At 42.8% G+C, this 26,226-nt stretch overlaps 1 protein-coding gene across 1 annotated transcript in view; it reads left to right on the top strand.

The window, feature by feature from the left end:
* PIGL (phosphatidylinositol glycan anchor biosynthesis class L) overlaps window positions 1-26,226 on the top strand; it is a 61,248-nt gene that overhangs the window by 12,082 nt on the left and 22,940 nt on the right. The window lies entirely within an intron of this gene.

Here is a 26,226-nt window from a genome sequence, read left to right as displayed (position 1 = left end):
GCAGGATTTGATCAAGAACAAGTGGATGCTACTTGGACAGTCCATGCTGAAATGCCCTGTCACATCTCAGCTAGTCACTCATTTTAACCTGCAGCTGCAAACACCTTGGTGTTAATTATAGACAAACTGGGCTGTTTTAGCAGAGAAGAGAAAATGGTCAACTCTTTTCCTAAAGGAGCAAAGCACTTATATCAAAGTTACAGTAAGTTAATCAAAGAAGAGGAATAAACAGAAAAATTTCTAGTATGGATTCAGATTAAGCTTTTGCATCTCTGCATTCCACCCAGCTTGCTCAGGAAAATGTATACCTGTTCCAATTGTGAACAGTCTTACAGCACTTCTCACAGTAATGGTTTGGGCGTTAACTCCTTGTTCTCAAGAACTGTGTGGCTTCTTTGCATGTTCTCATAATCTTACTTTAATTGTAGCTACATTACAAAATGCTGAGTGTCTCAGTTAAAACAGCTGTGAAATCTGAGACTATGACCTTGTTTGGAAACATTATCCAGTTGCATCTATGTTGGAGTGAATTTCCTGCACGTCAGGTAGTTACTGTGCTGAAAAAGGGAGGAAGGGTATTTGTGGCCTCTCTTGGTCAAACTTCCCGTTGGGATTCAGTCTAGTGAAGGGCAGAGTTACCTCAATTCCCTTCTCTCTCAGCGGTCAGGATTCTTAGTGTATATGGTCCCTGCAGCTAGTGTGTATCTGTGTTCACACTTTAGCGGGAGGTAATTGCAGGGACTTCCCGTGAGTTGCCTCAAGTCTCTGGGAGACAAGAAGTTTCAGCGTGTCCAAGGGCCTCATGACATTAAAAATAGTTGTAGACTTATTCCTGTTCTCTTCATTTAACTTTGCTAGTTGAGACAGTCACTGGAAAATTTATGGAGTAATCCATATATGAGCCTTGGGAGCAAGGACTTTATTAGGCTAGTTAAGGACAGAATGTTTCCAATTACAAGGCATAGTGTCGAAGGCACTTTGGCCACTTCAAATGCAATGATACGGTGTCTCGCTGAATGCCAGTTATATAATCCTAATCAGTTCATTTTCAAAATTCCCACTGAAGTTGGAAAGCATCTCCTACGCTGGCAGTTAGTAAGAGCAGTGAGGAAGCAGTGCGCACAGTGCCTGCGGGACGGGTGGAAAGCATCCCCCTGTCTAGCTGGCTCAAAGAGTTGAGTTGATGAGCTGCAGAAGGGCGTCATCAATATTGGGGCTTTGGGATTTGGGACAAGGGGCTGCAGTAAATTCCTGAGAATTTCCCCTCCCCCTGAAAATAATTGCAAGGCATTCAGTGGGAACCTTTCCAGTTCTTTTCTTTAAAGAGACAGTGTCAGGATAAATAAAATAGATTTGTTTTATGGACTTCACTCCTGGGTAATAAAATGAGATTAGTCACTCTCATGCTAATTTGAATTTTTTATTTCTCATGCAGCAGTAGGACCAGCCACGTTTGGGCTGCAGATCCTGTTCTCGGAAATGTAAACACTCAGTGGAATTTCGGTGAGGATGCCTTTCTTGATGTAGACTTACAAACTGTTTTTATACAAGCTATGTGTAGAGTCTACATCAGCCCAATTCTCCCATATAGCTGGAACTATACCTGGCACTGGAGAAACTTGGATTTGTTTCTTTCTTTTCTCAGAGCCACCTTCTGGTCCCATCAAAATCAGTAGGAGCTTGGCCACTGACTTCAGTAGGACCAGAAACTGGCATTGTAACAGTCAACAAGAGAAGACAAAAGTCTTGTTTTAAGAAATGTTCATACGGGGAAAGTTGGAAAAGCAACTGTACAATGGATGCTGTGTAAAATATGTTTTCTGTTAATGACCTTCCAGTTCAAATTGGCTCTGTTTACATACAAATCAAAAGCTGGTTTGTCTAACTGCCAGCACAGCAAAACTCGGTCTGGGATCTGAATATCCAGCTGTGTCTTTTGCCTCTGACATCCTCCCAGTAATAAAAGTTGTGTGGCTGGGACTTGGCTAGAATTGCAGATGATGTGTGAGTCAGAATTGAATTCAGCCTGCTCTTCCTCTGCAAGACAATAGAAGTTAATTTTTTTTGTGTCAATAAAATAAGCATATACAACTCATAACCCTTCAGGGACCGGATAGGATGAATAAGAAGATGTTCTTTTTCCGTCATTGTGTTTCTGACCCTGATCCATTTTAGTAATGAGTCTGTGAGAACTCAGACTTTTGTCTTCCTCCATGCAAAGTTAGAGGGGAAGCCTTTTTGGAGTTTACCTGTGGTAATGCAGTATCCCCAGAATAGACATAATTGCGACATCCTTTGCAGGGCTGTCTGCTCCAGGTTCTTTGTTCTTCGCTTTCAAACTACTGAAAGAGACAGTGCTAGCTGCGGTATTGTAAGTGCTTTCTTTGCTCTGCAAGCCTGTACTCTTAACAGCTTCCCTGTCAGACTGACAAAGGGAGAGGTACAGTACTTCTTCACGGGGGAAATGTTACTGCTAGCTTGCCTATTAGTTTTGTACTCTCCTGTCTTAATCTTTTCTCCAGTGATATGCTAGTAAACTAGGCTATTTGCTTGGTTTGTAAAGCAAAGGCTCCCAAACTTTGCCTTACAGAGGTTTCCACTGGTAGCTTGTTAGGAACTGGGGTGCTGCGCCTTGCATGAGAGAGAGATGACAGTGGGATGTGTGGTGATGGAGGGGTTTCAGGTCCTGGGGCATCACGTGCTGTCTGGATGTGGGCAAAGCTATCTCAGGTCATAAGGGAGCGATGCATGACAAAACTGTATTCACTGCAGGGTGAGCTATACTGATGATGGGAGTTCTGGCTGCAGTACAGAGCTCCATAAGTAATTTCATTTGCAGGTTGCACTTTGGCCGCCTCATTGTAAAAGATGATTTGTAAAGCTCTATAGCAGTTAAGCGTAATGATTGTTAGCGCCACTATTTCCCATAGTAAAAAACTATTCAAGAGATGATTAAGAGCTCATCCAGTTGACAGCATCACAGTATGAACCAGCAAAGGTGTTCTCAGCAGTCGAGACTCTAAGGTTCCCCAAAGGCTTCTGACTGACTCTGCAGTGGGGTGTTTACCTTGTTCTTTGCAGCAGCATGATCCAGGACCTTCTTCTGAAGCATCCCACAGCAAGAGAATTCCTGTACTGAATTCCCTGTACTTTTTGGCTGAGTTTGTTGTGACATGCCCTGTTATTTTTGCAGCCTGTGTCCATTCTCAAGTTCCTGCAGGCATCCCTTTGAATGAAACATTGCATCACTGGGGAAGTTAATCCATTAAAAGTGAATGCTTTCACCAAACAGTTGGAGCAAATACCATCAGCTCTCATCTACCAGAAAGGGACTTGCAAGTGGGCATTGCAAAATTTAGGAAGAACAATAGTCCTTTCTCGAGTAGTTTGATAGAACAGTATTTCAAAAAGCAGAGCTGTGCAGTTATTCTTTTGCCACATCATGAATGAAGGTTTTATATTTGCATAGATAGGAGGTAGAGCTGTTACCAAGCAGTGATTAACAAAGCAAAGAGGCTTCACACTTCAAAATCCTTTTGAAGAAAGAGAAATGTTAAGTTCTGTGCTGAGCTCTGATAAGCTCTCTGACCTTAGCTGTGTGTCTCACTTTCTCCCTCTAATAATCCTGCCTTTTTGCAGTGCTGTGGGGATGGACTAGTTATTTACATACTGTTTTAATAGTGTGAAATGCTGTATAAGTGCTAAGGATCATTATTAGGGTTTTCCTCCTGGCCAAAGGGTTAATTTCTTTCTTCAAAGAAGGAGATCTGATTTAGGTTTGAAATGGGACGAGGGAAGACAGGATTTTGTTCTGCAGGAAACTAGGTCAGCAGGTTTTTATTATCGTGCTCGACAGCCCAATGTGGTTTGCATTTAGGAATGAACTCGGTTGACATTGCGTATGGTTGATTTCCTCTTCCCAGAACGCAGGCCTCTGACATCGCTCCATACATGATGGCTTTCCCAAATCGAATGCAAGAGAGTGTTTAGCCATACGAGCTCAGGCAGTGGTGAGTTTGTTAGCTAGGTTTTTAGAGCTGTCTGTCGGGAGTGACACAGGAGCCCGCAGTGAAGGCCAAGATTTTTGGAGAGGAAGAACAATAGGTCTGGAATCTTTTCAGCTGCTGTGACTGAAAAGACTCAGTGAAATGACTTCAAAATCACAGAGATTTTCATTCTTTTCACACTGTGTCTACTAATGGTTGTTCTTACAACCTATAGCATTGTTTGGTTTTTGTTTGGACGTGGTCAGATTCTTATCTTGGTCCTGCCAAAGTAAATTTGGAATCATTCCTGTGCTTTTCTTTACAGATTATTTTAACCTTACTGATTAATAAAAATCCAAATGTTTATAACTTCAAAAAATCCACTTTATTTTGATCATAGGGATCAGGTAAGGGTGATGGAGCTTGGAAGAGCTATTTGTAATGTCTAGGAAAATTTCTGAATGCTAGGATTTAAGGCTGAGCATCTATTTCCAATTTTATACTCTTGTTGTTTTACAGACTTTAATGTGATTTAATGGCTTTTCAGCATAATAAAAACATCTAATTCTGTCCTGTTCTAGTCTTTGTTCAGTTCTGGCATCGAGACCCAGACATTTTTGCAAACCAAGTTTGACTTTTAAAGCTGAACAAGAAAAATACAGGCAATACTGAGAAGAACAGACAGCAGTAGGTTGCCAGCAATTCCTGGAAATAATGGAGTTTCACAACCATTCCCTGCAGATTGGACATTTAGGGAGGAACATATCCTTGTGGCTTACATGGACAGAATAATGAAAATGCAAAGTCTGTTGAGGAAGTTCATTATGGTAAAATTCAAATGCTATTCTTGGGTTTAAACCAAAGAGCAGAATATCAAATGTTTCAAAAGGACGACAGCATAGAAATAATAGTGTTATTGAATACAGGTCAGAAAACTGCATACAGTCCCTCCTGAGCGTACTTTGGATGTCCTGCTAGGCTGTACCTTTTAGTTGTTCAATGCCTTTGAATCTTTAAACAGTTTCAGCTGCAATAAATGTGCTCGTATGATCATCCTTTGCATGTTAAACAGGGATGAAGAAAGCTGAACTTCTGTGATACCACTGTTCTCTTACACTGTTGGCATCCGTGACTGAGAGCCAAGAAGGCAACAGCGCATGTCAGACTTACAGGGTTAGGGAGGACTTGTAGCAGACACACACACACACACACACACACACACACACTATAAAACACTTGAGCTGAGGCAGCGTTTTGTAAAGTGCCTTCTACATAATCAAAACAGAAGGATCTGTAGGAGAATCTCCATTGCTTCATCCAGGGATGAAGAATTCTCTCATTCAGATTTAAAGTAGTGACTCATAAAATGTCACTATGTTGCTGGAAGGCTTGGGCTGTATTTCTTACTCCCTATACTTAGCTTTGGAAAGAAGTAAGAGATGGAAAAGATTTCCTGGCTAATCTATTTCAAGTCCCCTCCTGCTCAGCCAGTACAGTATGGTCTCCATCCTTCTGAGGGTGGACTTCCCATGCAGCACCGTGAACGTTATTGGTAAATCTTCCTCTGCACAGTGCAATAGCAGTCTTGCAGAATTCCTTTTCTTGTCTGCTTTTGCACAGATGTTTCTACTGATGAGGAGGGTGGATTATGGACAGGAGTTACCTGAATTATGTCACTGTAAATCACAGAGGAAGGGGAAGGAGAAGTGAAGATGATGTCTGGCTCCTGAGCTACAGGAGTGGCTCAGTCTGAATTGAGCACTTTCAGTGGGACTTCTGTGCAAGTGTTGTCCTGTAGTTGGCAGGGGACTCTGCTGGTACGAGGCAGCTGAATAATTGTGTTCCTGATTGTGGGAGGATGCAAGCCAACAGGAGCTGTTAGGGCTGACATTGCTGGGTTGCCTGGCATCCAGGCAACTGCCCCTTCTTGTTGCATCCCACAGCAAAACACAACACATACTATTTCCCACCTGTGAACCAATCCTGAAGTCTCCTCTCCTGGAGTGACTCTCCAGAATATATATTATATCTCTTGAGGCTGTCAGTCATATGAAGATTTTGGGATGTGACTCATAAAGTCAGGAAGGCTGGTCATTCTTGCTGTGAATAACAAGGGTGAAATCCTGTGTTTTTACAGAGGCTTTTTCTCCCCCAAAGGAGTCCATAAAGGGTCACAAATCATTAGCAGACTGGAACCATCACTGAAAATATGTTAGCTTCTGGGGTGGAACAACTGTCAATAGCACTCAGTAATGCCATGCATCTGTGAAAAACGTCTTGTTGTATATTTGTGCCATTTCAAATGAATTAACTCTAAAGTTTCTAGACTGAAAATGAGGTTGGTAATGCAGAAGAATACTGCATGTATGTCAGTGAATGAACAGATGCTTGCAGCAGACTGCTGGATAAACAGATGCCGAATAATGCTGGTGTACGAAATAAGCCATTTGTGCCCATTTGGGAGCTGTGCTTGCAGGGATGCAGCCTGCACATTTAAGTAGGTTATGATGTTCCCTCCTATGGCTGGGGTTAGAGGCCAGTTCAGTTGACTGCAGAGTAGTCACTTTGTGGAACAAACATGAGGGCACTAAACTAAAATCATCTTTCAGGGAACAATGATTTCATATGGGTATATTTCTTTTTGGTTTTTAAATGTATCTCTATCTTTACCAAGGAAAGTAGCTATTTAATGGTTAGAATATGATCTCTGAGCTATGAGCACAAACCCTGTTTATCCCTTTCTGTGGGATAAAATATATTTAGTCTTGCTTTATTTGTAGTTACCACTCCTTCTTAGTGTTTAACTGGTAATTAACCCTATCCTTTGATAGCCATTTACAGCTGGGAACAGGCTGACAGGATTGGTGCTCTCTGTTCTCCAGTAAGGAGGGAACTATCTTGTTCTGTTTCCCAAACTCAGGTAGCCATTTCCTGGGGCAGTCCCTGCACCAGGAGATAAGGAACAGCAATCTTCTCTCAAACATAGCTGCCCAACTGGGGATCTTGTCTGAGAATAGAATCGGTTGGTTGATTTTAATGACAGTTTATTGCAGGCAAAAGGTGCCAGATTGAAAGCACTGGTAAAGCGTAGACATAGGTCCCATGCAATGTAATTCAGAACAGAGTAACTTTCCACACAAGTGCGTGTTGGTTTACTCTGTCATTGCTTCAAATTGATTGCATGTATTTACAAGGTTACTATCCAATGTGATACAACTTTTGGCCTCTTTTCTTGGATGCAAATAAGAAGATTAATGGCAATAGGTCTAAAAATGTATTAGTATTTAAGGGAGATAATTTTTTTTCCTGAGCTATTGCATCTCCTATTCCATCTCAGTCCTTTATATATTATGCTCAGAGGTACTGTAAGTAGAGCCGAAGCTTTGCAGCCCCTCTGTACAGAGTCTACATACAGCTTCTGCTATATTTAGTGTTCTCTGTATCAACAAGGAGGTAGGGAAGGATTTTTTATCTCCATCCTCATACATCCTTATTCCAGGAGAATGGATCTGCTCCTGCAAGAGCGTTCTGGAGCACTGTTCTGCCAGGGTAGGACATTGATATATAACACGTTTGATACCCCCTCCTACAGTGGCTCATTCTGTTGACACTCACACTATCTTTCCATAGTACCCTTGCTGGGGCCTTCTCACAGCTCACAAGTGATCTCTGGCTCCACAGTAGCTCTAATACCTGAATGATTCCCAGCCGGTCTTGGCAATTGGACTTTCCCACTGACCTGTATTAGCTAGAAATGTCTTGGGAGGCTTCCCAGTTCTGCCAGTCTGCTTTTGCTGTTTACAGCTACAGTAACGAACTCTTAACATGTATTCCCAGCTTGTGCTCTGATTGCTGCGGGTTGGTGCCTGTTTGCACATGGGGCCTTCTGATAATGCAGGCATTTGACCTTTCTATTCTTAACCCATTAACATTTAGAAGAGCTGCTCTCCTCACCTCTACAGGCTGTGTTCCTCCCCCCTCCCCCCAATATCCCTGTTCCTGCCAGATAAGATTACGCCTGGGTTATATATTGATCTAAGAGCAGAGTGCCAAATGCAGCCCACACCAGTTCAAGGGCAAATACTGAATCCATATGAGTGAGTTCACATGCTTCAGTTCAGTAATGGAAAGGTAATGACCAATGGCTCTTTTTGTGCCTTCGCAGAACCTGGGGGCAAATGCAAGGGTGTCAGTTCTGTATCGTACCAGTAAAATGAATATCATGGTTGTGGTAGGTCCCAGACCAATCTGCTGGTGCTACGTCTTTGGGTTGTTTCCTCTTCTTCATCTGTGCCAGCAAACACTTAAACAGATGAAAGGGTTGAGGTGACTATGGGTGGAGGCAGTGTATTCGGTAACCTGAACATGGAAATGAGAGCCAAGATTCCTTTATTTTAAGCCAAGCCTAGCTCAGTGAATGCTCCACTGTGTCATTCTTGAACAGATCTCTTCACCTGTTCCCTATTCTTCACCTATTTCCCATTTTTTAAATACAGCAAGTGGGAACCTATTAGCAAACCAGTGGATTATAAATAGCAAAAACTATTATGGGAAAGTCGCTGTATCAACAAATGTACATAGCCATTTACAGTCAAATGCAAGGTCATTCATTCATTTGTTAAAGGTTAGTAGTGAGCAAGAGAATAGCAGGTAGGAATAAGGAGATGTTATTGCCTCTTTACATATTGTTCAGTTTAGTATCCAGGTCTAATGTCTACATTTCAAAAAGGATGTTGATATTTGGAAAATATTCAGAAAGCAGTCACCAGAATGATTAAAGATATGGAAAACAGGTCTAATAATGGGGTGTTTAAGATGCTTGAGCTATTTCATTTATCCACGAGGTGACTTGATAGTGGTCCACGAGGATCTACGTGAGGAAGAGATTTGCTGATTGAGGTCTGTTGAATTGTTATACAGCACATCATATGAGAATAATGACCATACCGGTCCCTGCTGGCTTAAAAACCTATGAAAATGATGATAATTGCAAACAATCATTAAAATTAATTAGCTGACAAAACTGATTCTCCACCGTAAAAACAAAAGCTGCTGGAGCAGGGTGGATAAAAATTGATTGCAATTGTTAGTATTTTATTATTTTAAATTAAAAGTTTTTAAATAAAACATTGTGTTTTAATGTGCATTTCTGACCATCTATACTAAGAACTAAGCTTCGAGTAGTCTAATAAAATAATTCAGGTGAACTAAAAGTAAGAGGCAGGAAGAGTATTTTTTCCTGCCAATGTTTCAGAGGAAGTAAAACCACTGAACTGATGGAGGTCTCTGACTAAGCACCAGTCTTTTTTCAAGAGTGAACTACTCCATTTTAGTGGATTTATCTTACCTAATTCAGAAACTAGGTAATTCAGAACTGAGAAGCTCATTCAAAACTGAGGAAGGAGGAAAGTTCCTTTTCCTCTTGTGGTCGGTGAATAAAAACAGGTGTGAAAGACTGAGATTTGCCAATTGTTTAGATGTCTGAAGAGCTCATGTGATCCAAAACAACTACTTTAACACCTTAGCTACAGTTAATATTAAATTTATTTACTAGATCTGTTAGCTTTTAGTATTCTGTTTTGGTAAGCTTTTCCATATATTTCTTGCGAATTTAATATAGTTTTAGCCAGTTAAAAAACAATTATAAAATGCTGTTTTAATGACTTTGAGTTCAAGCTTCCATCTCGACTCAAAATTGCACAAACCATGAAAAAAAATTCATTTAGTGGGGAAGAAATACATCACTCCCTGCTTACTAATGCAATAAACTGGAAAAATTAAGTTCTATGCTCAGCCATCCAGTTGCTTTAGAAAAATCACTAAAAGACTTCTTTAAAATGTAAGACTTCTTTAAAATGTGTGGGTTTAAATCAGCCTGTCCTGCACTGAACGCAGAGGTAGGTAGGAATTTTGGCTCTTCGTGTACTGCTGGATCGATCCCAGCATTTGTGAATTTCTTTGTAAGTGAAAAGTAGTACATCATCACCAAGGATCGCTGCTATGTTGGGCACCCACCGCGGTGGTGGTTGAGTTTGCCTGTAAGGAAGTCACTTTTACAGTGTCAGAGACGATCCCTGGCCATTTGAGGAGCCGGAGAGAGACGAGGCGTAGGAACTGCGGTGCTCCCTGCCAGTCTGTTCACCAGGGTTTAGAGATTCTGATTTTATGGTGGCTGTTTTCCTTTTCCTTTTTTGTTTTCTTCTTCAAATGTTCCATGAGGCAAATCTTTTTATCAGTGACTCAGAGCAAAAGAAAGTTTTAGGCTTTTGTGATAAGATATTAGATGCCTGGGCAAGCTTTCAACTTAAATTGTTTTTTGGCTTATACAGTGTAGTGTACTTGCTGAGATGTGAGTGTATGAGCCTCTAGTTACGATTAAAATACCAAATCATGGACATAGGAAGCAATAAAGTATTATGTAGGAGAAGATTCATCTTTTTTTTGACTTTGTTTAAAGAAAGCCCAGATGTGGGAGTAGATATATACTGAATCTATCATTTTCTAAGCCACAGATGACCAGAAAATTAATTAAAAAGAAAAAAGAGAGAGATTAGAGAAGTAAACCTGCAGAACTTAATGTTTAAACAACGTAGCCCAGATTAGTTTCGCCTTAAAATGATCTACATTAACAGTAATTTATTTGGGAATGTTTAATCCTCAGGATTTAAATTCAAGAGATGGTCTTGTTCAAGGGTTGCAGACGCAGGCTGGGGGACAGGCTTGCCACGGTTTCCTTCTGCTGCAGTGTGCCATGTGTGACAAGTCACTAAGCGGAGCTCCATTAAGCGACAGAATTTTTGCCACTGACTGCAGTGGTGCCAGGGTTTCCTGTCCCTCCGTGTCACATCGTTCCCATACAATGACGCATGTAATGTCTGCTACAACTCTGGAGGGACAAAGTGGCTGTTGGCTCCTATGTTTACAGAAGATATGGCGATCTTTCCATGAAAGATTTGTCGGAGTGGCACGTTATTATTAAAGCTTTCTCTTTGACTCTTCCATTCAGCAGAGACAGTGGGAAATGCAGAAAGGATTATCCTCCTGGAGATGCGAAGGACGGGTACGTGCATGGGAGTCCGGCCAGTCCGTTGCCTCGCAGGGATAACTCGTGAGGGTCCCCGGAGCAGCACTGCTGCGTTAGCACAGCTCTGCATCAGGATGAATTAGCCCAGCCTGTCGGCTGGATGGATGAGTGCGAGAGCTGCACTGTGCTGATGCAGCGAGACTGCTTTTGTTGCTGGAGCTAGTTATGCCATTAACGTGCAGATCTTTGCACCTCACTCCATTGTGGGCTATTTATATAGCCTGGGTGGAGGTGTGTGTCTAAAGCAAGACCCAGAAGATGGTCATTCACATACAGTTCTGCCAGCAACAGGTGACGAGAAAGCAAAAAAGGGAATACTTACACTTGCAAAACAGCACTGAGGTCAAGGTACTCCACTAACAGCTCAATAGAAACTCCTTTAATCATACCTTATAAACTTTCTTGGCTGCCTGGCCTATTTACAGTCCTTGTCCTTGCCCCTAATCCATTTCAGAAGATGTTTCCATTTTGATTCAGAGATTGCCCAGCAGGACATTTTCCTTAGCGCAGGGACAGTTGTGTTGACAGTCTCTCCTGCCTCAGGGCGTTATAGGCTCTCTGTAATCAGCTGAGATCTGTACATGCTTCAGTGCCTTAGCAGTGAACTGAAACAACCTTTGTTTTGGACGACAAAGGAAGTGACCATGTTTAGAAGTTTGGCAGTCATTTTGTGAGATCTTCTAAAGGATATATAAACTGCAAAGCCACGTAAGAGTCCAGGAGTCTGCCTTACTGTAGTGAAGTTCATGATGCAGCATGCAAAGAGGGATGGTCTGAGAAATGCGTAAAAGAAATGCAGGTGATTTGAAGTCAGCTTTTAAAAATGTGTTGAGTAATTTTGTATGCAACACCTGCCCCCTAGATCACTACTCAGTATTATGGTTTTACAGTTGTACACTTCTGTTTTCTGAAATGTTTCTTTTTCTTCCTTTGTGCTGCATGGCAGAGGTACATATACAACTTTCTGTTTGAGGAATCCTAGGAGTTACTTGTAACAACAGTAGAAAAAAGTCAGACAGAAATGAGATTTTTAAACTGAGGCTGTAATATTTAAAATGCAGTTTGCATAGCGATTACCAAAACCCTGTTGACTACTAACCAGAGTATCTATCAGAGTATTTAATTCATGCAATGTGACAGTGCAGTCAAGTCAAGACTGTACTGATTCTATTCATTTCAATTTATAAAATGTCTCCAGTGAGCACTCAGTGTAATTATTGTAGAGACAAAGGGTGACATTTAGGACTGATAGCCACACATATAATTCAAATCCCTTGCAAAATACTCTGTCATACTGCTTCCCCTAGGAGAACAAGTCAAACTTAAAAGTCAAGCGGAAGCGGATTCTACTGTCAGGGTTCTTGCGGAAAATGCCCTTCCTCCAGCTCCCTTACGATTACATCTGGGGACCATTTATTGTAGTGTCTCAGATGATCTCCACAGCTGCATTAATGTACAGAGAGAGAGAGACAGAGAGAAGCATCCTTTAAGGTAAGCAGGTTTAAATGTATTTAAGCTTATTAGGTGAAACATGCACTTTAGATTGCACCTTGTAACCAATGAGCTGTCAGTGCAGAGTTTTGACATAATGTGAATAGGTGTTTATAACCTGACTGCTTCCTGTGAATCCTATGGAGTCCATAGGTAATAAAGACATACAGATCCATGATGCATAGTACATAGTATATGGCTGTACGTTACCTGGTTGTCACAGATATCTCCACAACCAGAATCATTTGAATGCTTACGTAGGCCCAAGGTTGTGAATGTTGGACATGAAAGTCTGGTTAAGTCCATTTAGTGAAAGAACCTATATTAATCAGCTCTGTCACATGTTGCAATTCTTTCCTTCTGCTTATGATGATAAAGTCACACTGATCTGGGATTAATCTCACCCAGGTCGACCACAATGTTACTAGGACAACTAGGTAGACTAGTCACTGCCCTTGAGAAATCTGACATGTGGTGACAAAACCCAGAGTTCTTCCACCCAGTAACAGTCTCCTATTGAAACATGTCTCTGTAAGAGTCCCAGTTCCTGCCTGCTAAGAGTTTCCTCACTGTGTGCAGTTAGACTGGAAGGGGTGAGTGAGAGAGAGCCCTAGCTATGATGGAAAGGAAAAGGGGGAAAAATTCTAATCATATAAATCCCTGTGGTTCATTTCCTCTTAGAAGATCTGTTCTCTATAATTATATTGCCAAAGAAACCTTTCTTCCTTTGAGTTCACATGATAGCTAAATGGTTTTATTCCCTTTGGCCTTAGCTCAGTCAGTCGACGTGAAATTAGAAAATTTTTCAGCTTCAGTGTAAAATTGAATTAGAAGTTGGTGGGTGTGGTACTTTAGATTAGAGCAAACTATTAAAAAAAAGTCCCTTAAAGGGACAGTTGCTTGGTGGAGAGGACATTTAGCAGAAGGTATCCTTCACAACCCCACCACCAAGTAGGAGTTTTGTTTAAGAGAACCCAAGCCGCCAAGAACGGATGTCAGCAATCCAGAATTGCCCGCATGTAACAATCGTGACTACAGTGAGATACTCTGTTAGGAGCTAAGTAATGCTGATAAATTGTTAAAAAACAATTTAAATAAGTTTTCGTTAGGATGAATAGAACAATGTAAAATATATGGAAATAGTATGTTAAAGTAGTGGGATGGGATTTAGTGGTTTGCTCTTGGAGTTTTACTGTTGTTCTTGGTGGGGACACAGAAGCCAATTTTGAGCACTTTAGACAGTTTTTTCTATAGGAAACTTAGTTGTTTTGATGATGCAACACCAAATTTTCAAAAAGGAAAAAAGACAACTTGATGGAGCAAATAGGGGGTATATGTTTTTGTTTGTCACACGCTCACCTTTTTTTCCTAATGTACACTAGATTTTACAAATTTTGATTGTGTTTCATGATCCGTAATCTCAGTTTTATTGAAGGAGAGACCAGGAACAGGAGATATAAATGCTTTGCTGGACATCTTTGATCATCTTTCCCTCCTGCATCTTCTTCAGTCAGATTTGTTCAAAAGAAAAAACAAAAAACGTATTTTTGACTGCAGTGCAGGAAACCGAAGATTTGTAGAAACTGAAATGGGATTTGGGATGAAGACTGTATTGTCTCGAATCCTTCTGTACCTACTGAAGCATTAAATGAAAACTGTTTGCTTACAGGTCCATGCCAAGTCCTGCTCCCTCTTTTAACAAGCCACATATTAACTATCTCATTCTGCCTGTATATGCAATACACAGTAATTTCAATACCCTCTCATTTCAGTGTTGCAGTCTGTATCTCCACAATTATTTGCATCCCAGTCATTCAGTTCATTATATAGCCTCCCCTCCAATACGTGCTTACTACATGCTTTATAGTTTTTGTGACTAAAAACTTAAAGAATCCTGGCTGAGTTATGTGCAATTTTCTCTTCTTTACAAGTTAATATTTAACTGAATTTTAATAAGTGTGTAAGTGTTAATTCTGTCCATAGATTAAGGATGAATGTCTTCTTCTAAATCAGGTCTAAACTCTTCTGAGCACTGAGAAGACTGGCAAGAAATGTTTGAGAAGCAACATTTGTGCTCATTTTGGGGTACAAAATGGCAAGGGATAAAAGGAGGTAATTCATGATTTAAGTTGGATATGTTCTTCATTAAGCCTACCTCTACTTCATGTCATTACACTGCATCAGCAAGATCTTTTTAGAAGGAAGGGTCACATCTGCGATAAATTAAGGCCCCTCTTATTTAAACAGTAGCATTGTTATAAATATTTTCTTCCTGTATTTCTGTTTCATAAGCCAAATACTCAGCATTTCTCTTATTCTCATAAGTGGCCACACGATGGGATGCCAAGGCTGGTTTACCATTTGTCTTGGAAAAAAACATATAATATAGGAAGATAAAGCATTAGCAGGCAGAGGTTTGATTTGCGGGGAAAAGAGGTGAGGGGTTTGCAGAATTAGTGCTAATGCGTTGAGACTTGCATGGGAGTACTACATTCAGAGTTCATACGTGAAGAACAAAATTCAGCCAGTCCCACCAGTACAGGGGCAGAGAACAGATTATTGCGATGATCCTGGTTCTGCAAAGGTGAGACCAAGTCACAGACTCTCACCAGAAGATTCCAGCTTTTACAGTGCTTAGATTTTTAGCCGAACCCAGCAAATATCCTTTCAGTGTTTTTAATCAAACACTTATGTGTGGATGTAGGTATAACCATGGATGAACATCTAGCTGTCAAAGGGAGTTCTGATATCAAGGCATACCTGCTTCTCAGTGCTGTATCTGGAGAGGCCATTCCTGTTACAAGGAACTTGTCATTTTTGCAAATAAAAGAAATCCACACAGCAACCAGGTTTTACTGGAGAATGTAATATTTTAGGGCAAGACATTCTGTAAATATTCATAAGCATTAAGTGCACGATAAAAAGTAGCCAAGGATCCTGGTGGAAGCAGTCATCCCCAGCTGTGCTGTCTCAATGCAGTCCAGAGCACAACTAGGCGATGCAGTGGCCAACACTTTGCTGACCATTGACAGGTTTTCTGGGTATTTTTAAGCAGCTCCCATGATGTTGGTGCAATTGTGGGTAATTTGCAGGCATTAATGTGTGGCTATTAAGAGGTTTTCTGCTCAGTCCAAGTACCCAGGAGTATGCGAGGCTCTGCAGAGCACCCATAAGAGGCCTGTTGAAAAACTGGTTGTAATTTGCCCAGGCAATAAAATGTATTCCCGGGGTGAATTTGTAGAGTAGACCTTCTCTGTGCCCCTGGATCTCCATGCCCCCGGTATTTGTAAGGTGCTCCGGCGCACGGGACTTGACCGCTGCGCTCGGTCGGTTCTGGGCCAGTGGGGCAGCTTCGTGCACCCAAGTACGTGCAATTCAGAGCACGCCCTGCTCGAGCAGGGAATTGTCCCCCCAGCTGTAGTTTGTTACCCTGCTTGTTATCTGCCACCCATTAAGAAAATAAGATGTCGTTTCCTTTATTTTAAACCTTTTCAATTTCCATGCCACCCCCTCTCCCCGCACTGACCGTCTGAACCCCGCGGGGCTTCCTGCAGCGGTGGCGGGGAAGCACCGCTCGCGCTGCGCAGGGCCTCCCTTCTCCGGCCGCCACCGGAGCGCGAAACCCCTACTCGCAAGAGTTAATCATTTCAAGCCTTTGGCAATCTTGGCCTGGTCCTAGAAATCCTGCTGGCTGCCGGGAGGCTGCCAGGAGCCTCCTCCCTCTGGCCCTGTCATGTGACTAGTGTAAACAGGCCGGAGCGCGGTGCCAGCGAGTGGGAGGCTCGCTAGTGGGCCAAAGTTCAGCAGCTCCGTCCGTCCCCGGCCGGCAGCACAGCACCGGCCGCCCGCCCGCCCGCCCGAGCCGGCCACAGGCAGCACCGGGTTACTACAGAGCAGCAGCACTGTTGCTATAGCAAAGCCGTTGCATAACGTTCGCATTAAATCAGCGGGAAGGAGAGGAAGGCCGAACAATAAAGGTCGCTGCGTTTTGCTCTTGTTGCTGGGTCCCGCTTAGCTGCTGCAGATTGAGTTCTGAGCATGGTTTCTGGCTGCACTGCTGTGGAAGTCCGGGCAGATCTCCGCGGGCCCTGGGGAGAGAGCAGGACCTGGCTTAAGGCTTGCTCACGTGATCATTTAATTGGGGCATTCGCATAAATGGGGCTGGCAAGACAGTGCCTGCAAGAGGATTGTTTGCATGAGTAGAAACTTTGCATGTCAGTAATGTTTGTGGCATCGGACTCGCAGTTAAGATAGATGTTTGACATTGAAACAATCTGTCTTAGGAAGGAAGGGAAGTGATTTGATGGTAGTAAGGAAATATGCAACCAGCTAGAGAGCTCACGGCATCAGAACCTCTGTTTTATAAAGGGAGGGTACACAATGATTTCAAGAAATAACGTTCCCTTTTCATTGAGTAGATAAATGGATTGCAGGAGATGTTGTTGCGGGAGTTTGAGGAGTCAGGAAACCTCTTTTTGGATGGAATTGGTACTGGGAAGCTGAAACATTGCAACTTGGGAAGCTGCATTTGGAACCTGGCCATCATCCCTTCGAGATCTCTGCTGAACTTGCACGTGCATTTGCATAAATTCTGGCATCAGAAGTGAACGTCCATGAAGTGACTGTTCTGGTGCTTTCTTTTCCTAAATGATTAATCAAAACGGCTGAGGGATGGATCTGGCTACAGGCTTTCTCCTGTAGTTTCTGCCTGTGGTCTGTTTATTATGTGGACTAGACCGGGGCCCCTGTCCTGGCTAGCAGGGATTGTGCTTTTGGCCCTCCTTCTCACTGAGGGTCTGGCCCACGCTGTTAAATCAGTGACTGTTCTGTATGTTCTGTATGACTTACCTGGTGCAGAATCAGAAGAGTAGTTTTTGCCTGTACAGTATGGTGCATTTATTATTCCAAGAGCAAACAGATTTAATATTAAGGTTGTGATGAAGTGGCACTAGGTTTGTTTGGCACATACAGCTTGTGGTGTTTCAGTCATGCCCTTCAGAAGGATTTTGCTGGCTGCTGTGAGAGGCTTTCTGTTCCCGCTCCTTGCGTTTGTCCCCTTTCCACTGTGGATTCTTGGGCACATCATGATGTGTGTTGGGAACTTCATGTGCCAGTGTTGTAGTAAAAACCTAGTTAGAAAGAACACGCTGCATTCTCATCCTACCTGTCTGCTCACTGCAGCCCTGCCAGGCGAGCGCTCAGCAGTTTGAAGCTGTAAATCTGTCCTTCCTGAAGTGGCTGTGCCAGGATTCATGAAGGCAGCTTGTTGATGGGCATGATTTCCTAGTGGGTAAACACACCCTGTCCTGGGCTGTGCCATGCTGCTCTGCTCTTTTTTTAAAGGATTTTACAAGACGAAAGAAATGAGTAAGGCAAGAGTAAAGTATTCACCAATGGTCTGCTCCTCTGAGTCCTAGTTTTGCCAGTGATTTGTATTTCAAATTTAAAACATAAGTTTTGGTTATGAGATTACTGAACTGTTTGTTCTCACTTAGGACAGCTTAGACAGTCAGGCCCTGGATGCATTCCTAGGCACTCTGGCAAAGCCAGTAATAATAATAGGGAAATTAGCACTGCTGTGAGCTATTCTGGGAATATTCATTTCTTATAGTAATGCTGGTCCTTTTGGAGAAATGTGGTCTGTGTTCTTTTTCCATTATTCTAGGAGTGTCAGTAGACACGCAGAAGTGGTAAATGTTGAGTCCAAGGAGCTAGGTCTTGATGAAGTGAGTCCACCTTTTTTTGGTTTCAGATCAGTTCATCCCTCTTCTAGGAGCTGACATAGACAAGAGCAGATTGTTTTAGGGATGTGGAGCAGAATTCCCCAAGGTCCCCAGCCACTATAGTCCATGCACGCTGCCCAAGCTTGGCACCGAGTATGCCTTTGCCCAGCAATTGTGCTCTGAGATGCCAGACAGCTGAGTGTTTGAAGATGTTTCTCTTACTAGAAGTCTGTAGATGAGATCGTCAGATGATGCTAATAGATGTGTTATTTTTCAGTGATGCCAGTAATTTGGGACAAATGCCAGAAATACACTGTAACAACAGATGCTCAGGAAAACATCAGTGAATTCTTGTTTTTCTGAGATTGGCAACACTCTCTGAACAAGGCAGGGACCTCAGTGATCTACTTTCCTGAGCACCTCTCTGAAATGTGAACAGAATTGACTTAATTTCACACTGCACTATTGTCTGCTGCCCAAACCACGCTTCAGAGGGCCAGAGGAGGAAGTGCCGACTAATAATTTTGCATGGCAGCCTCAAATCTTATGAGACTGAGAGCTGCTCTACTAAGTCTGGCCTCCGACTGATGTTTTCAGTGAACTTTGTAATGGCCCCCAACAGATCCTGCAGAAGTCTAATTCCTATAAAACAAAAGGGAGGCTTCTTGCCCTGCGCTTGGCAAGTCACTGTTGGCAGTCTGCAGTGCTGGCAACTGCTGGTTGTGCTGGAAAGCAAGTTAAATGGCGGCTGGCTGCAGAGGTGTCACTGATGTGGGATGTGTGGGGCCACTCAGTACGGATGCACATAGTGCGTGCTGGTCACATAATCACTGACAGGGACAAAGGACTGTGACTGGCCTTGGCTTAGCATATAGTGGATGTGCAAAATGGATGCAAATCAAACATGGAAGTGGAACATGAAACACAGCACCCAACTGCAGGGGGGAAGGTAAGGGCATAATTTTTCCATGACTGAATTCTCTTTAGCGACTTCAACTTGTTTTGTTTTCTACTGCCAGCCCTGTGAGGCTTTCTGACGCACTCCATGGCACTGCGTGGTTCTCACAACTCACCTATTGCAGACTTCTGCTTATACTAAAGCTAGAGTTTCTCAGTGTAGGCTGAACTGAATGAAATAGGTGTCCCTCCTTTCACCGTCAGATGAATTCAAAGCTGTGCATGACACAGAGGTATTTGGTGCTCACTGCCTTGTGCAGATGATCAGTAATGGTGACTGCGCAGGTTCTGATGTGGTGTTCTTCACCCTAGTGTCTGAGCACGTTCCAGTAGCGCAGTAACAACGTGAGTGTCTCACACAGAGTGTGACACTGGCACATGAGACTCCCAGCTCACGTTTCTCCACCTGCAGGTTACATGTTTGCAGCACAGTATTAGGGTAGCGCTACGGGCCAGGTGCGTGTCAGCCATGGATGTGGTCTGGTGTGCGAGAGCGAGGATCTGACAAGGAGCTGTAGACATATGCCGGAAATCTCATTCTCCGCAAGTATGACCCTGCTAGAAGTCGTGTTCCTTAGCTGCAGCGTTGCATGGTCACACCTTTCCGCTGCATGACCGAAGCAGGGGCCCAGTGGGTGATGCATCCAAATCCCTGTCATGTGGCTTGGCAAAGAGGGTCTCTGTTGTTGGGATAACATTTGCCTCAGATGTCTCAGCTTTCTGTGTGCACTGGAGAGTCTGGAGAATTTTAAACTTTAAATATTGCTGTGTTTCTACTAGAAAAAAAATTGTTCCAAGGACAGTTCCTCCTATCTGCAGCTGAAAGCAAAGCAGTTTGTGATGACACTGGATTTGGGAGTTCATTCGCTGTTTGGCATCAGCTGCTGCGGAAGTTCTGACTGCTCCAGGAGACGTTATCCTAGTTGCAGAGTTCCTCTGCACCACAGGGGCAGAGTTGTTCACTGTATTCTTCATTCTGGAGCTTTATGCAGTCCTTTATGTGCTTTGGGTCAGGCCTTTAAATCAGGACTAAGATATTGAACTTGATTCAGTACTCCATGGGAAGACAATGCAGGGAATAGAAGACAGGTTTGGGGGGTTCCCAGTAGCCAGTATTGCCAAGACATGTGTTTTAGATCTGGATCTAGAAATCAAAGAACAGACATAACACTTCTTTTACAAGGATCTCAAAGTTCTTTACATAGCTGTTAGCACATAATTTTTTCATTTCACAGTCGTGAAAGCTATGACTAAAGAGGTGATCAGCTCAGAATTAGCTGAGCTGGATTCTGTCTCCTGTCTTATGGCCCTGTTGCTGTCTTCAAACTAGTTTTTCAAAGTTACTTTTCTAAACTAGTTTTAGCCATGGTGGTTTCTGTGCATTTCTGTTCTTGAAAGGCACCATCAATTGTTTTTGTTTAAAGACACTGAATATGAACTTGTTCCTACAGAGCTTTGTGCTGTAATTTATCAACAAGGCGCTGAGGCACAGACGTCAAATGAATACCAGATTTCAAATTACGATAAGCAATTGTGTCATCTCTGTGAATAGGCATTAAACTCTGCTGAGAAATCATCAATAATTCATTACAAAAAATAAATGAGTACAGGGACATTCGGATAAGTCTTTGCAAACAAGCAGTCCCGTGTACTGTAATAACTCCTTTCAATTCAAACCTGAAGGATGCTTATTTCTCAGTCAGAAACACATGATCATGCCCAGGTCAAAAAGTTTGTTCCCTAGAGATCTAATTGCCATTTGCCTTTGGGGAGTTATGGAGGTAGCTGGAATATTGTCTAACACAGGTGCATTGTGTTTGTTCATAGACCAGAGGAGAAGCATGCCCAGCTTGCCTGGGCTTTTGAGGAAGCTGAATGGAGTGCTGTCTTTGTATTCTTTCCCTTTACACGTGACTGTTGCCAAATGTGGCCACTTCGGTGATGTCAGCACTTACCTGTGTTTTAGGCATCTAGACTTACTTAATTTACCTTTCAAATTTGTATAAAATAGTCCTAAACTTACACATTGCAAAAGTTAGGGATGGGAGAAAAGGATTATGTGCATTCTGCCTATTCTTTTTTTTTGGGGGGGGGGGGGGAGAGAGATTTGTAGTGTGCTTTGTTTTTAAATATTCTAGTCATTGTCATTTTCACCACTTCCTAAAATCCTTAATCGAGTCTTAAAAGACAAATCTCAGAACAATTTGGGTTTCATTACTATGGGGAGAAGGAGGAGATTTCCAGGGTAAAAATTTCAGCATTGACTTCTCTGTCTTAGGTGGCTTTTCATTTGATCATTTGATACTTAGCATTGTGGTTTATTCCATCTCTCTCCCAGACTGTCAATCGCTGCATTCCAGTAGGCGCATAGCGTCTGTTCTCTGTATAACACGGTGTTCAGAGATGCTGGTCAGTTGTCTAAGTGTGCTCTTTTCGTTTGAATCTGAGATGCACATGCAGTCTAGCAGCAATATTTCCCTCCTGTCTGTAGTTGGCCATTATGGAAAGATAAATGTATAAATAGTCATTAATTTCAGGATTTAGAGGCTCTGCTTCAAGATTTAGGGCTAGCCTGTCTTAACTTATCTTAGCATAATCTCAAAAATAAAAATTCTCTATTCTGCTTTAGAGGGGATGAAATAATTTGTTTACTCAGTTTTTTCAATTACTTTGATGCTATGATATAAAGGTCACTGATTGCTTCTAGTCATCACACAGCTTTTTCACTAATTGTGCACTCACGTCATTTTATTCTGTGGGTTCTTTTGCTTTTTGATCCACTTTCAGTTGCCCAGATGTTCAATTTACACAGTTAACTTTTTACAAAGGGCATCCTTTGTTCAAACAAACAGGTTCTGGTCATTGTTCTCAGCTGGAAATCTATTGCACAGCCATTCACCTGTTTCCTATGTAGTCCACCATCAAGCTACTGACCTTTGTGCTGATTTAATGTAAAATCATTCATTGCAGGGAGGAGGGATAAGGAGGAGAAATTATGCAAAAATGTTTCCTGGTCGCTAGCCATGGACTGATTACGGTCATGCTGCAAGATAGAAAGGCAGTAAGAACTGGGAAAGCTCTTTCATCTTTACCCTTTTGGTGTGTAGTGGAATGGACAATCACATTAGCACCTTGAAAGATTTGCTCTGGTGTCTCAGAATGTATTAATGAAGATGGAGAACAGGCATCTTCCAGGAGAAGCCCTATTGCCACTCTGCTCCCTTGTTGCCACCTACAAACGCTTCATGTCAAGGCAGAGGGGCTGCTTACCAGGCCTTATCAGGGTATCTGTCACACTCATAATGCCCCACAGCTTTCAGGAGGGGCAGATCCAGGATTATTCTGACTGCAAGTGTCCCACGTAGGGCAGCCCATTTGCTCATTGTTAAGCCATTCGACTTTGCATAGACTAACTCTTTAGTTTAATTTAACCTTCAGAGCGGTCATGAGAGCTTAGTTCATGAGTAGAATAAATTCCTTGGAAGGCTTTGAAAGAAGATTGTCCATATAAATGCACTGGTGGTTGCTAAAGGATTGGTGGAAGATGAGCAGTGGAAAGTTGGCCAGGGACTGAGTAGTATATCATGTAAGAAGAATATAACTTGGCTATACACATGTGTGAAGGTTTTAAAACCTGTCTTGGACACACAAGAATTCTTCCAGATGAAAGGAATCTTGCCATCTTGAGCCTTAAACATTCCTAGAAAGATGACCCTACAAAACTGTCTAAACTATTGGCAGGGATAGCATTGCTGGCAACATGCACAGTGTTTTAATAGTCAAGGCTGAGGCAGAAGAGGAGCTATGCTCCACAGCAAACAGCAGGTGAGAGAAGGAGGCCTGGAGAGGAGCTGGCATCAAGATGCGACTTTTAACATTTCTTTGATTCAGCCAGCTGTAACTGCTGGGCAAGATCTACACAAGGCTGAATTTTGGGTTAACTTGCTGATGTGATTTGCTGTGGCCCCCTTGTAGTTCTCAGAACCCCGGGTAGGACATCTGAGACATCCATCACATTGCTCTCCCTGTGCAGACCTCAGGAAGGGGAATTGCAGATGCCAGTGTCCGCTCTGCTCTGCTTGGCAAGGAGAACGAAAAGGGAGGTGATAGGAGGAAAGCCAGGGGCCGTATCCAGCTCTCACTGCCAACAGTGGTATTGTTTAGGACAGATAAATGGAAGGCCACAGACTTTGGTTTTCAGAAGCACAGAGTGTTGCCAATGACTGGTCCTGCTGAAATCAGTGAGCAGAGACAGACGCTACTTCATGTGGCAGAAACCACAGCACTAAAATTCTCCATTTCTCTCCCCCTTCAGTCTGTAGGTCCCCTGGCACAGCTGCAAGTTCCCTGTACCGTGCACAGCATGACTTTCACTGAAAATAGCTGGAAAAACACAACATTTCTGGAGAGAAACTTTCTTACTTATTAAAAATATTGTTTTGCCTCTTCTATGGATCTCTCTGTTTGCTCCTGGTCACTGAGGGCTCCATCCAAGCGGTCACCTCCATTCACCGTCAGTCACGTGGAAAGCCCAGGAAGATCACTTCCAGGGCACACAGGTTTGGTGGAGATGAGGCCGAGTAACCGAGCCCCTCTGCCCTTCCCACCAGCACCCTCCAGCAGTGTGACCGGGGATGCCTTTCCAGTGCGGGATTTATACCTTGGTCTGTTACAGTGACGGACAGCTGCAACAGGGAGATCTCTGGGGCAGAGGAGAGGGAGGGTGGGCGTTGGGAAGGTGTCTCCTGGGACAAGCTCCAGTCTGCTCCAGGGAATGTGCTAATTTTCACTCCTTTATAGTCCTTTATCTCAGCCCTTCGACCTTGAGCTCAGGGGCATTATCAGCCTTAGCCAGAAAGGCAGAGTGTGGAATTAACTATTTAAATGCTAAATGTTTCTGATCCTAAGCCCTGAAGTTATAAACAAATGGATGCAACCTATCTGAGTTGTTTGGGAAGTCAGTGGACTTTTCGGGTTTGGTGAGCACTGATTTTAAAAATAGTCAGAAGAATGTTGTGTACTAAGTAGGTCATCTTGTGAAGTACAGCAGTTTTCAAACTTTGTATGTGCCTACAAAGTTCCTAGCGGATGTAGACATCTCCTTTAAAAATTACTTTTGTAATTTTTATTTATATTAGCTTAGTTTTCTTAGTCACCTTTTCATCCTTACCTGGACCCCATTATCGATCTGCAGACTCAGGCTGAAAGCCATTGGTCTAATGCTTTAAGTGGGGTCTCTACTATTGCGGTAACTCCTAAATTTTAGCCTTTACAAAGTACTATACAAACTCTTACCAAAAATTAAGTGATTTCTCAGAGAGCTCTAGATTGATGCATTGCCAGTTCTGCTGCTGACGTCTCTGGGTGACTTTGGGCTTGCCTTTTAACCTGGGTGTCACTTTCTGTGTTTGCAGAATGAGCTAATAGTACCTCAGTGGCCCATCATGTCTACTGATATTATGAATGTGCTTACGTACATGTGTGTCTTGTTTGGCAGGATCAGCTTCTCTGTTTCTGGTGCCTGACAAATGATACTATGCAAGGAAAAAAATTCCTTTGCCTTACTGGAAGTCAGCGGTGGTCTTTCCATGAGCAGCAGTAAATGGGGAGAAGCGGAAATTTTTGCAGGATACTCCTGCTTAATCAGTTCAGTGTTCATGGAGTTAATTTGCTCATGCCTTCAGATTGTTTTGTTTCCAGGGATTCTAAACCATTGCCTCCAGCTGTTCATTTCCATTGAACAAGGGTGATCTTTATCTGTCTAAACTAGTTAAAACCTGCTCCACTACCCAGCAGCCTTTTTGGAGACAGCCCAATAAAGCTGAGTGTGGTGGCTGTGACACCAACAGCCTCCTGGACATCATAAATTCCAATCCTCGTTTTTTTCCCCTGACATCTTGCTGTTGGAGCACCCCTCCTGTTGTAATGGGACTCTTCACTTTCTTCACAGGTCCGTTTCACTGCTGTCCAGACTGGTCAATGGTATTTACGTTATAAGCAGCCAGTGGAGAATCCCTTCTAGACTAATTTAGCACTTTAATATTACCAGATTAAGGCTTGTCACAACCTCAAAGGTACCATTCAAGCAACTGAAGCTCTGTAAGACTTGCACTTAGACTCTGCTGAGTGCGCATGTTGCTCGGAATATTTTAGTTGAAGCACATTTTAAAAATGTGATCCGTTTGAAGTCTCCCGTGACACAGTGGGACTTGTAATACCTTTGGGGTCACTTCGTCTTTAAACGTGGGATCTGATAGTTTTTGTCTTGTGCAGATTAGATGCAAGTTTGTTAAGCTGATGAGACAGCCACCGCTTGTAACAAAGAATCTTTCTTGTGACGAAAATCAAATGCCTTTTGATTTGATACTTGATTTGATTGATAAGATAAAGATGTTGTCTCTGCGAGAAGGAATCGCAAATGACAACAGAAAATTTCTGGTTTTGGTCATGCTGCTTCCAGGATCATAGCTAGAGTGTGTGCACTCACGTAGAAACACCTTCCGTTGTTGCTGAGGCTGCTAACAGCACGTTATTTTGACCTGTGCTGAACAGGGCCATGTAACACAATGGTTACAATGCTCGTGATCAGTTTGTGCTCTAGGCTCTTCCTTCTGCTACTACTACTACTACTACTAACAGCAGGGGGAAAATTTGTGGCCAGAAGATCTCTCATGAAGACCCAGGCTGAGCTTGGCTTTGGAATGTGCCAAGGAGACATTTTCCTGTTGTTTTCCTGCAGATGTTATCATCCTTGCTCTCCTGGGAGTCAGCAAGGCTCGAAGAGTGTTGGGAAGTGGCGCCCCTGCTCTCTGCAGCAAACAGCTGGATCAGTTCAGAGTCCAAACCCACGTGTCTCATGAGCAGGCTGTGTAGTCACTTCTCTGCTAAACTGCCTCATAGCAATAATCAGACTATCAGAGGACAGAAAAAGTCTGAGAAAAAGACCAGTTTAACATGTCATTATTGGTCTTTTGCAGCTGCATGT

Source organism: Dromaius novaehollandiae, chromosome 19 (assembly GCF_036370855.1).
Source record: "Dromaius novaehollandiae isolate bDroNov1 chromosome 19, bDroNov1.hap1, whole genome shotgun sequence".
NCBI classification, from domain to species: Eukaryota; Metazoa; Chordata; class Aves; order Casuariiformes; family Dromaiidae; genus Dromaius; species Dromaius novaehollandiae.
This window is presented reverse-complemented; position numbering and strand designations above follow the sequence as displayed.